Source organism: Nomascus leucogenys, chromosome 21, assembly GCF_006542625.1.
Source record: "Nomascus leucogenys isolate Asia chromosome 21, Asia_NLE_v1, whole genome shotgun sequence".
In the NCBI taxonomy this organism is placed as follows: domain Eukaryota; kingdom Metazoa; phylum Chordata; class Mammalia; order Primates; family Hylobatidae; genus Nomascus; species Nomascus leucogenys.
The window spans coordinates 7,149,659-7,161,609 of NC_044401.1; the positions used below are offsets into that span (position 1 = coordinate 7,149,659).

At 45.5% G+C, this 11,951-nt stretch overlaps 1 pseudogene; it reads left to right on the forward strand.

Moving 5' to 3' along the window:
* The first annotated feature begins 10,040 nt into the window (after window positions 1-10,040).
* On the forward strand, window positions 10,041-11,662 carry LOC100595134 (annotated as a pseudogene).
* The last annotated feature ends 289 nt before the right edge of the window (window positions 11,663-11,951 follow it).

Consider the following 11,951-nt stretch of genomic DNA (forward strand, 5'->3'; position numbering starts at 1 on the left):
GCCATTCATGAAGGATCTACCCCCATGATCAAAACATCTCCTACTAGGCCCCATCTCCAACACTGGGGATTACAAATGATCATGAGATTTGAGTGGGGACACAAATCCAAACCATATCAGCTGGGATAAATCAAGCTGTCTTATCTAAGGCAAATTCCAGACAGCAGCACCACAGTAATCAGTCTTAACTCTACACAAGATGAAAAGATACTAGGATATCCCCCAGAGGAGCTCCGTTTACTCCCCTTGTGGAAGAAAGGCCAAAAAGTCTTCAGAGAGACAGCTGAAGTTCTCAAATAGTAACAGCCACACCAGTCTAGACATTAATAGAATAATCTTCCAATTGACCACTTTGAACAGCATCATGGAGGAGATGTTAATTGGATAAGAAAACAAGAAGCTATGGAAAGGTCTAGGACACCCAGAATGAGAAGGCATGGCTTGGGAGATACCCTACTTAGACTTTCATGCGGACTATATTTATTGTTCCTTATTCCACATCTTAATCCATGCTCTATGTCTGGAGTGGCTTATTAGGAAGGATGGAAATGAGAGGAGTTAGTTAATGAGCTCTTAGAGACAGCATGATCATCTATTTCTAGATAATCAAAGACTGATAAGACTGGATCTGACTTTTTAGCAAAGGACCTAAGAGTTTTCAGGTGGAAAACCCTAAGATATATTGAATTAAAATGGAACATGGTGGTTCATCTGAAATTTGCCCTTTAAATCTCGAATTGAAGTTATAAATGTAACTGCTCTGTGAATTCACAAATTCTGCTTATGACAACATGTTCTCTTTACCACTCCTTGTCTACCCAGAGATTTATTAATTTATCATACCTGGGCCTACACAGCCTCTCTCCTATAGTCTTACTGCAGACTAATTGAGACCTAAATGTGGCAAGGAGAAAATTCCTAGATGTAGAGAATCTGGTCTTATCCCCCATTTTCCAGGTGAAGAAACTCAATGATGAAGTAATTTTTCCAAGGTTATTCAACAAGTAAGTTCCATCTTAAGCCTAAGCTTCTCCAGTTTGAATTTACCAACCCTGATAGATCAAGAAACAATAAATATTTCTGTTTCCTATTTATGAACCTTTTTAGTGGGATATTACAGCATGAGATGGTGACGTTTCGTAACAGCACTTGAAGGATTTGCTATTAGTCTAGTAAAGGAAAACATGCTAATGAATATATATGTATATATACATATATAATTGAGAACTCAGCAACTTGGCAGGCAAGTAGAACAGACAAGAAGCACATGGGAAACCTCCAGTCATAAAGAGAATTTTCTGAGCAAAACAGAAACTCATTCTTCCCCACAGCAACCACCATGGGGAGAGAACTTCAGAATCCACCTGGGCATCCAAGAGGCAGTTGCTGAGTTTATCTACAGTGTCTCTAGGACCCTAGGGCATCTCACACAAGCAGAAAAGGGGGAGAAGCAGGTCCTAAAACTGTGGCTGCAGTAACAATTTGCTTTTGCATTTGAAGTGGACTGCTCCCTTACCAGGCAGAAACAGAGCTGTCTCACACAAAGAAAGAGTTGGTTCACAAAAGAGATAATTAATAAATGAGCTGTGCTGGGTTTTGTGTTTTGATTGTTGTTTCATGGGCTTAATACTGTTTGAAGCAATAAGCAATGGCGAAAGAATTATATGTGGACAGGTCATTCTCATCTTTGGCCACACTCCTCTTCATTGGTTGAAGGGTATAAAACACCTTTTTCTGAGGGTTATAAAAGGAATCAAATTAGGCAAAATATGGATTGGCTCATTGGCCACATGCAAGGCACAGTATTTCTTACTCTGAGAGATATAAGGATGAGTTCAGTGGGAATTCTGCTCTTGAGAACTTACAGTTTGATGAGAGAGTCAGGCTGCACAAATAGTTAGCTGTATCACCAGGAAGAAAGTGATGGCGTGAGATAAAGGATAAAGGACTAGGGAGATACAAGGGAGAATGTATTTCTAACATGAAGAATCATGGCCAGGCACGGTGGCCCATGCCTGTAATCCCAGCACTTTGGGAGGCCAAGGCGGGTGGATCACCTGAGGTCAGGAGTTCAAGACCAGCCTGACCAACACGGTGAAACCCCGTCTCTACTAAAAATACAAAAACTAGCCGGGCATGGTGGCATGCACCTATAGTCCCAGCTACTCAGGAGGCTGAGAGAGGAGAATCACTTGAACCCAGGAGGCAGAGGTTGCAGTGAACCGAGATCATACCACTGTACTCTAGCCTGGGTGACAGAGAGAGACTTCATCTCAAAAAAAAAAGAATCAAGGAGAATCCATGTTTTTAGAGGCAAGGACATTTTAGTTGGGCCTATCCTAATGACCTCATTTTAACTTGATCGTCTGCAAAGATTCTGTTTCTGAATAAGGTCACATGCTCATCATGTACTGGAGGTTAGGACTTCATCCTTTTGGGGGGATCAATTTAACCCAAAGTGGTAAGTATGTATATCTTGTAGAAATGTGACACTATGTTCTAAAGGGATATACTATTGGAGTCATAGGGTAAGGCCACAACTGTGTGAATGAAGGTGGATTCTCCACTGAAGGAAGAAGATAATATACTGATTAGGCATCTTTGTAAAATATGGAAACAGAAAATGGGGAATACAGGCCTGGATTGGGGTTAGTTCCTCTGTCTGGACTTTGACTTGGGCCTAGCCACTGTGGAATTGAGGCATGTGCGAAGTGTTTCTGGGTGGTAGAGAAAACCTGGCCTCTTCCTAAAATGGTGGTGAAGAGAATGGGCTCTGAGCAGAAGGCAGCTGTATGGAGGCCAGCTGAATGGACTGGGAACTGAGGACTCCAAGAACAGCCCTGTCTAGTAGCCAGTTGTTATGTTTTATATGAAAGTCCCTCTGTGATCCCCAGCCCTAAGAAAAGTCTTGTTAAAGGCACAGTTTGGTCTAACACCAGAGAGTTTATGTTCATGCCTGGATTACAGTGATAAGGGGAGGTCCATGGGTGTGTCCAAGGACCAAAAATTGCAGGTGACAGTCTATAGTCACATTGGTTAAGTCATCCACAGGATCCCTTGTGAGAAACCCCCTGAGAATTTCCAGAGAGCAGACTCTGGGCATTGTTATTGATATGACCTAATTTGTACCAACTTTTTGCTGAGATACTCACATTACTTACAAGCTTTGCTACTGACAGCTCAAATGACAGAAATTTTTTTATCATTTTTAGGAGCTGTTTTATGTCATTAAAACCATATGCTGGCCGGGCGCGGTGGCTCACGCTTGTAATCCCAGCACTTTGAGAGGCCGAGGCGGGCGGATCACGAGGTCAGGAGATCGAGACCATGGTGAAACCCCGTCTCTACTAAAAATACAAAAAATTAGCCGGGCTTGGTGGCGGGCGCCTGTAGTCCCAGCTACTCGGAGAGGCTGAGGCAGGAGAATGGCGTGAACCCAGGAGGCGGAGCTTGCAGTGAGCCGAGATCGCGCCGCTGCACTCCAGCCTGGGTGACAGAGCGAGACTCCGTCTCAAAAAAAAAAAAAAAAAAAAAAAAAAAAAACAAAACAAAACAAAACATATGCTGAAAGACAAATTCATTAAAGAAAAAAATAGACATTTCCAAGAAACAAAACTAATGCGTTTTGTAACCGCCCACATGATCATGATTAGATCGCATGTATTTAGTGATCAGCCTTTCTTTAACTCTTTTTTTTTTTCTCAAGACAGAGTCTTGCTCTGTTGCCCAGGCTGGAGTGCAGTGGCACCATCTTGGCTCACTGCAACCTCCGCCTCCCCGATTCAAGTAATTCTCCTGCCTCACCCTCCTGAATAGCTGGGATTACAGGCGTGTACCACCACACCCAGCTAATTTTTGTATTTTTAGTAGAGATTGGGTTTCGCCATGTTGGCCAGACTGGTCTCAAACTCCTGACCTTGTGATCCGCCTGCCTTGGCCTCCCAAAGTGCTGGAATTACAGGTGTGAGCCACCACGCCCAGCTTTTTAACTCTTAAAAATGAACACAACAGAGACCAGGAATGACACTTTGAGAACCACTGCTGGAGAGAACGTCACCATCAAATGCGCAGCGTCCTGAGAATGATGGGGGCACTGTCCCCGGCAAGATAGTTCAGGACAGATTCAGAAGAGCTCATGCATAGCAGCCTAAGTCATTGCCATCCACTATTGCCTCCCATCTTGGGGAGAGTCTTACTGTCTGGATAACACAGCTGAGCCTTCTGCTTTGTATTGTGACTGTACTGACTTGTTCCAAATACTTTGGGCGAGAAAACTCTGTTGGATTTTTCAGTTAGCATGTCTGCCTGCTCTTTTATTTCTCTGACCCCAATATTTATATCTTATAAAGTAATCAAGCTGGTGATACCAGTAAAATTTCACACTACACACATTCTTAGTTATGAAACATTAGAAGAATTTTTTTTAATCAGCAAAATGAAAATGGCATTTGATAGCACCTCTTCCTTTCAGTATAGTAGATAGAGGTTATGGCCAGTACAGAAGAAAGAAAAATAAAACAAAGTATAAGTATTCGCTAAAAGTCAACCTGCTAGGCCACCTCACTGGGAGAACTGCAGTGTCAGTGTCTTTGTGTCTCTCCTCTTGAGCTGATTAGATTCTGAGAGAGGAACATTACAAACAGCTGCTACGAAGAGCAAAGAGAGGTGGAGTGAGGGGTCCCTATGTCGGTGATCATCAGTTCTCTTCTTCAGTATTCGCCAGAACTTTCCAATTTGCCTCTCATTCCCAGGTTCCACGATCCTCTCTTCACTTTAAAAACCAGCTGCACTTTGGGAAGGGGAGGGCAGTGGATCAGCGTTTTGCTCAAAGCTCAAGCCACTGCCACCAATCTCCATATGATGGCTTCCACTCCTCACCAGCTCCAGAGCGATTTGGTACTGTTACACCCTTCATTTTTGAGGATTCTGCAACATAAACTGTGATGCTTCCCTGGCTCCCCTGGGAGAGGTACTGGACGGCAGCAGTCCCAGGCGGCTGAATAATGTTGTATTCTGCACAGCGGCCATCCTCTTTCCTGAACTCTCTCCAGGTGTTTGCTAATGTGAGCATTCTGGAACACATTTCCTGGTACGTGTGGGAAAGCTTTGTTTTGGAAAGACCTTTAGGAGATAGGACCAAACTTTTCAAAGTGATTTTACTAATTACAGAACCATCCACAACATAAAAGAGATCCTGAATTTCCATGTCTTCTCCACACTGAGTATTTTGACTGGATTGACTTTAATGCCCAGCCCCTTGGTACAGTTTATCGTGGCGTCAGCAGGTAAAATTAAGTGACAAGTGGGACACACTCTCTCCACACCCTGCATGAACAAGTTCCTTACATGCATGTTCTCATGTGCATGTTTGTGCACAAGGTTGCAGGTCCCCCCGACCCAACCGGCATCAACTTCCATTTAGAATAATTGAGGGTTAAATTCCCAGGAATTAAAAAATGAAACTGAGGCCTCCTAGACTCGTAGTTTGGCTGGCGGAGGCTGCACGCGGCTCTCTGGTATCTGTAGTCGGAAGTATTCTCTGCGCATGCGGATGTGGGTGTCACGTGGCTTTTGTCTTGCTCCATTGCAGCGACATCCGAGGCAGTGGTGCAGGACATGTCCATGATCTTAACCTGGAAGAAGTGGGAGCAGCTGGACCAGCCCCAGAGGACCCTGTACTGGGAGGTGACACCAGAGACCTGCAGACCCCTCCTCACTGGGGCTTGCGAACCAGAGTTGACCTACCAGCTGAAGCAGTGATAAAAGAGCAGAAGAGACCTTTGCCAAAGCCGCTGTCCGGGTGACAAAGTAAAAGCCAAGGCCAGCTAGCCTTGTCCTAGGGAGCCTTGCTCCTGGAAGGACTAACTCAGGGAGCCCGAAGTTCCTCCAGGTTGGGGTGAGTGAGGGAAAGAGTGGTTGGAAATGCAGAAGGGCACTTGAGTCTGGCTACCGTCTCCCACACGGAGACCTTCTGGAGGAAAATGAGCCCTAAACGCGATGGGTTGGGGACAGGTCGTGGTCTGCACTCACAGGTTTTACAGGAGCAGGTCTCCACAGGGGACAATCTCCATGAATGTGACTCCCAGGGAGCAAGTAAAGACACTTTGGCTCATGAGGGGAAGACCTACAAATGCAAGGGTTGTGGGAACGTGTTTAACAAGAACAGCCTCCTTGTTCGACATCAGCAGATTCACAATGGGGTGAAGCCTTATGAATGCCAGGAGTGTGGAAAAGCCTTTCGTGAAAAGGTCGACTTCGTTCGACAGGTGAGGATTCACACAGGGGAGAACCCCTGTAAGTGCGTGCAGTGCGGGAAGGTCTTCAACCTCAGGTCGCGCCTCTTGTGCCACCACGGGATTCACACTGGAGAGAAGCCCTATGAGTGCAGCGAGTGTGGAAAGACCTTCAACTATCAGTCTGTCTTCATCCAGCATCGTATGACCCACACTGGAGAAAAACTCTCTGGGTGCAAAGAATGTGGAAAAACCTTTTTCTACAACTCTTCCTTAACCCGGCACATGAAGATTCACGCAGGAGAGAAGCCCTACAAGTGCAGTGAGTGCGGGAAGACCTTCACCTACCACTCTGTTTTCTTCCGTCATAGTATGACCCACACTACAGGAAAGCCCTACGAGTGTAAATAATGTGGGAAAGGTTTTTACTACAGCTATTCCCTCACTCGACACACAAGGAGTCACACTGGAGAGAAACCTTATGAGTGCATTGAATGTAGAAAGGACTTTGGCTACCACTCTGCTTTTGCCCAACAGAGTAAGATCCACTCTGGAAGAAAAAACCTTTGAGTGCAAATGATGTGGGAATTTGTGGGTTTTCTTTCTTTCTTTTTTTTTCTTTGACACATAAGGAGCCACACTGAAGAGAAGCACTCTGAATTCAGTGACAGTAGGAAAGCTGTGACCTGCAGCTCATCCTCACTTGGCATTGAAGAATTCCTTCCAGAGATAAACTCTATGAGATATGTGGGAAGGCCTTTTGCAAGTGGGCCCACATCAGTCAACATCAGAGAACTTGAACTGGGAAAAGACATTTTGACAAAAACTAGTGAAGAAAATCTTTTGGCCACAGGAAATATTTTCCTCAGCATCTGAGAATTTTTCCAGGAGGGAGACCTGTTGGTTATTGTGCACTTAAAAGTACCACCCACACCTCTCTCCATAGTTTATATCACTAAGCCACCTCAGGATTTTTTTTTTTTTAAGTAAGAAGGGAACTGTAAAAGAGAAAAAAAGAAATTCATGCATAGCTTCTGTCAGACTTCTCTGAAAGCCATGCCTATCAAAATTTGAATTCAGTTCTTCATTTTGCAGATGCCTGAAAGGTACAAAGGCCTTGCCTCGTTATTTGTCCTTTATATGTATTCACTCCTGTCTACAGGAGAAATGTCCTCTGTAAAGATTGACTCTGTAAAGATTTATTGAATGCATTCTTTGTTCTAAAACATTGTACTCCTGAGGAATGTAAGTCTTTGTGAGAAATATGAACGCTTAAGTAATGGAATATGTGAAACTTGTAAGAACGTAGAATATAAAAATACTGCCATATAAAATCATTTCATATCTGAGGAGATAAGTATCCACATTGAATGGACATATTTTGCTACATCATTTAAGACTACTTAAGGCTTTAATTTAACAACAACAACAAAAATTCTTCTTGTGGTTTTGAACACCCAGCGCTCGATATACTTGTTTGTTTTGATTTATTTTCTCAGGGACGAGAGAATGATGGTGAAGCTGTGTTGCTTTCCCAGGTGAGCCTTGATTATTTCCTCTGTGCTTTCTCAGCTTCTTTGGCCTTCTTTAAGAGGGGCTTCTCCAAAAGCATGTCACTAGTTTTCTAGAGGTTAAACAAGAGCTAAGACAAACAAAACAAAACACAGCTTATCTAATCTAATGAGAAACTCAGAAAAAAATGTTTTGATGAATACAATGTATTAAAATATAAAATATGTAGATCCTTTGACATGTTGATTCAATTCTAGAAATCTTCAGAAATGTTCTTATGCAGAGATGTGCGTGCAAAGAATAATCGCTGCAGTTTTGTTTTTATGTGTGAAACGTTGAGAACCATCTAAATGTTTATCAGTAGGAAGTAAGTTATGGTACATCTGTTCTATGAAATACTGTGAAACAATAAGGTATCTCTGTATGTACTGATATCAAAACATCTCTAAGATACAGTATTTAGTAAAAGAGAAAGTTTCAGGAAATAAAACTACATCTAGAAGTATAAGCCCAAAACTGTTAATAGTGGTTTTCTGCAGGAAATGGGATGGACCAGGGTTATATGCAATGTTCAGTTTTTACTTTGATACTTAAGTATTGTTTACATTTGCAAAATAAAAAACGTTTATTGTTTTTGCAATAAATGTTTAAAATATTTCAATAAAGATAGCATGTTGGAATAAAAGTGACTTTTATTTCTTAAACAGCATACATTTTACAGGGTGTTTTTTTTTAAGTCCTGGTCTTATTATGCCTTAAAAAAAAATAACAGACCAAGGATCCAGAGCTACCCAATCACATTTAATAAATGATAATATAGTTTTTTTGTTTGCTTGTTTGTTTGTTGGTTTGTGAGATGGAGTCTCACTCTGTCACCCAGGCTGGAGTGCAGTGGCACATCTCGGCTCACTGCAACCTCCGCCTCCCGGGTTCAAGTGACTCTCTTGCCTCAGCCTCCCAAGTAGCTGGGACTACAGGTGCCCACCACCATGCCCAGCTAATTTTTTGTATTTTTAGTAGAGACGGGGTTTCACTGTGTTAGCCAGGATGGTCTCGATCTCCTGACCTCATGATCCGCCCACCTCAGCCTCTTAAAGTGCTTACGGGCATGAGCCACTGCACCCGGCCGATAATAGTTTTAAAATGATGAGCCAGCACGTATATAGTTGAATACATGTAAAAATGAGAGTTCAGCATAGGCTGCTCTTCAGTGAACATTCATTTCCTTTAAACTGCTGGTAACATAAATGCTCTTTTGCAAGTGGTTAGGTTTTAGATGGCTGGTTTCTATTTCCGTGGATCTGATCACAAGAAAGCACCAAACTGATGTTGATGTCAATATATTTTGTACACACATTTGCTAGCCACAGTTGATTTGTGTTTGCTACTGCATGAATGTGATCTGGTTAGCTTTGTGATATACGTTCGTGTTCCAAATGAAGAGACCTACAGCTGCATTTTTCCCAACATAATCGTACCAGGCAGTCAGACCTGTTTTCCAGTAAAGAAAATGAGTTTGATATCTGCAGATCATATCTTACAATTTGCTATGTTCCCCTCACAAAATATGCGAACATTTGTTAGCATCATTTCATTTAGGAATCATATACCGTCAGAAATATTTTCCCTATTAGAAATAAACAGGCAGTGCAATTTTCATATAAACAAACCTGTAACCCACTGCTAAAACTCTGTTCATGCTTTTCGGTTGTAGTACTTGGCCCAAAAAAGTTGCACCACCATCTGGGGCAATTTTGTGAGTGTTATTCTCCTCTTAAGCAAAAAAAGTTGACAGCTGTGCCATGATATAAGTAGATTCTGTCCATTTGGGGTCAGTTCCTGGAAGTGGACTATGAGTAAGATGACTTTATTGGCTTAGGAGGAGAAAATGTCACCATGGGAAGATCTCTTTTCTGTGAGAGTCATTGAGTAGTCTCTCGTGTAAGTCTAGACCGAGCAGGCTTCACTGCCCTGGGAGAGATGAATGCAAGACCTTTGTTGTTTGCTGTGGTTTTAAAACTCTGCCTCTGCTACCACCTCCTCAAGTGCAATGAGACTCACAGAACTACAGGGTCCTGCTGAGCCCAGGAGCTGCATGGAATGAATGGTGGCAGTCACCCTGCCAGTGCAGTGGGCATGAATCAGACTGCAAGCTAGGGGAACAAGGCATCAGTCAGGAAGAGGGGATGCATGGCTAGGCTTGAGCCCTCTTCATCCGGATGTCCCTAGACCCCCCAGCACAAGCCCAGCATAAAGACCGTGTAGGGATGACCCCCCTGACCCAAGGGGGGCTTCATGTGCCACATGCAGGCAGAGCTGTCTCCATCCTCAGAGCCAGAGGCTGGCCCTTCACAGCCTCCAGTCAGGCAGGGGGCCTTCCGGGGTGGCCTGCTCATGGGCTACAGCTCAGCAAGTGGCGGGGCGGGGGGCAGCGACATCCCCCAGGGTCTACCAGTTATCTATCTTTTCCCTCCAGCTGGTGCCTCTGAGCCTCACAGGGCCCAGAAGCGACCAGCCCCACCCACTGAGGGTCCTCAGGAGCTGGAGAGAGGCCCTGGGCTGGGGGCCAGAGAGGGACTACCCCTTGAAGAACCATCTCCTGTAGGGCTATTGGGCCCAGGGGGACTGGGGCTGGGAGTAGGTGTGGCCAGCCACCATTTCTCCCACCGTGGCCTCTGTGTTATGGAACAGGGAAGTAGTGCCACCTCTTCTTGGACTTCAGGAGCCTGGAGTCCCCCCCGCCGGCCCCAATCATATGCTTCCTAAATACTTTGCACACCAGAGACTGGGCTTCCCCAGATCCAGGGGGACAGGGGTCCCTGGGGAAGTCCCCAGGGCCAGCCCTCTGGGCCAGCTACACATGCTCGACACTGATTTGCAGTCTTGCACAAATAAGGGGTAAGAGCCCAGTGGCTGGGGTGGGCAAGGAGGGGAGCCTCTGGCCCAGGGAGTCCCCTGGCATTGACAGTGGGCAGAGTCCCAAACACACACCCCCAGCCCTGGACCTCCAGGCCCCTGCCCCACCAAGCAAAGGCTGCTTCTGCTGGAGAAGCCCCAAATGTCAGTTCTAAGGAAGAGGGGCCAGCCCTTTGGAGGTGCCGGGGAACCCTGGGCCACCCTACCACTACCAACAGTTCTGATGCTCAAACCACACCCTTCTGGAGCCACCTGCTGCCTGGGCCCAAGGAGCCTGTTTTGGACCCAACAGACTGCAGTCCCATGGGGCGGAGGCTGACAGGTGCCCATCACCTGAAGCTGAGCCCACTTTGAAGCCTCTGGAAGGGGCTAGACCTGCTGAGACCCCTTAGTTCCTCCCCTGTTCCTACTCCTACTGTCAGCTGTACCCTACTGGGCAACTTTGAGGAATCATTGCTGCAAGGACGCTTTGCACCATCTGGCCACATTGAGGGCTTCACAGCAGAGACTGGAGCTAGTGGGTCCTACTGCCCCCACCATGTCACACTACCTGTCACTGTCACCTTCTTTGAGGTTTCTGAGCAAAATGCCCCCACCCACTTCCTGGGCTTTGTGGGTCTGAACCCCCTGGGGAGGAAGAGTTACAGCATGCCCAAAGTGGGCACCACACAAGTAACATTTAACCCCAACCAGACTGTGGGGAAGATGTTCCTGGTGACCTTTGACTTCTTGGACATGGCTGCTGCCACATGCCCTTCCTGTGCCATTGTCTCTTTTTGGTGCCTGTGGGTGAGGAGAAAAATGCTAACCCCACCCACTGCCTCCTCTGCTACTCGCTGCACCTTGGGTTCTCGAGCTCCCGCTCAGGCCTCTTAAGCCTGAATGGAGATCTCTGCCGGCTTTTTTCCTGCTAGAGCCTGGAGCTGGAAGCAGGGCTCCCCTATGAACTTCAGGCTGTGACTGGGGCCCCTCTTAACACACATTATTCACCTTTGCCCTGATTGCCAGCACTCTGAACCAATGTGGATCAATGACCTGCCCATCTTGCCCATCCCATAGATGGAGAGATGGCAAGAGACCCTTCAGGCTCGAGTTAAAGCCCTCACCATGCTAATGCCCAGATTGATTATTTGGGTATTTAAAGCTTCTGATCCTTACTACACCCTGCCTTACTTCGGGTCCTCCGTGTGCCTGTCCCCTCCCTTGGGTCTCCCAGTCCAGCTTAGGTAGTAGGGAGGAACCAGAACCACCCTGAGGTTATCCCAAGTTCCCAGGCAAGTCATGCCGGCG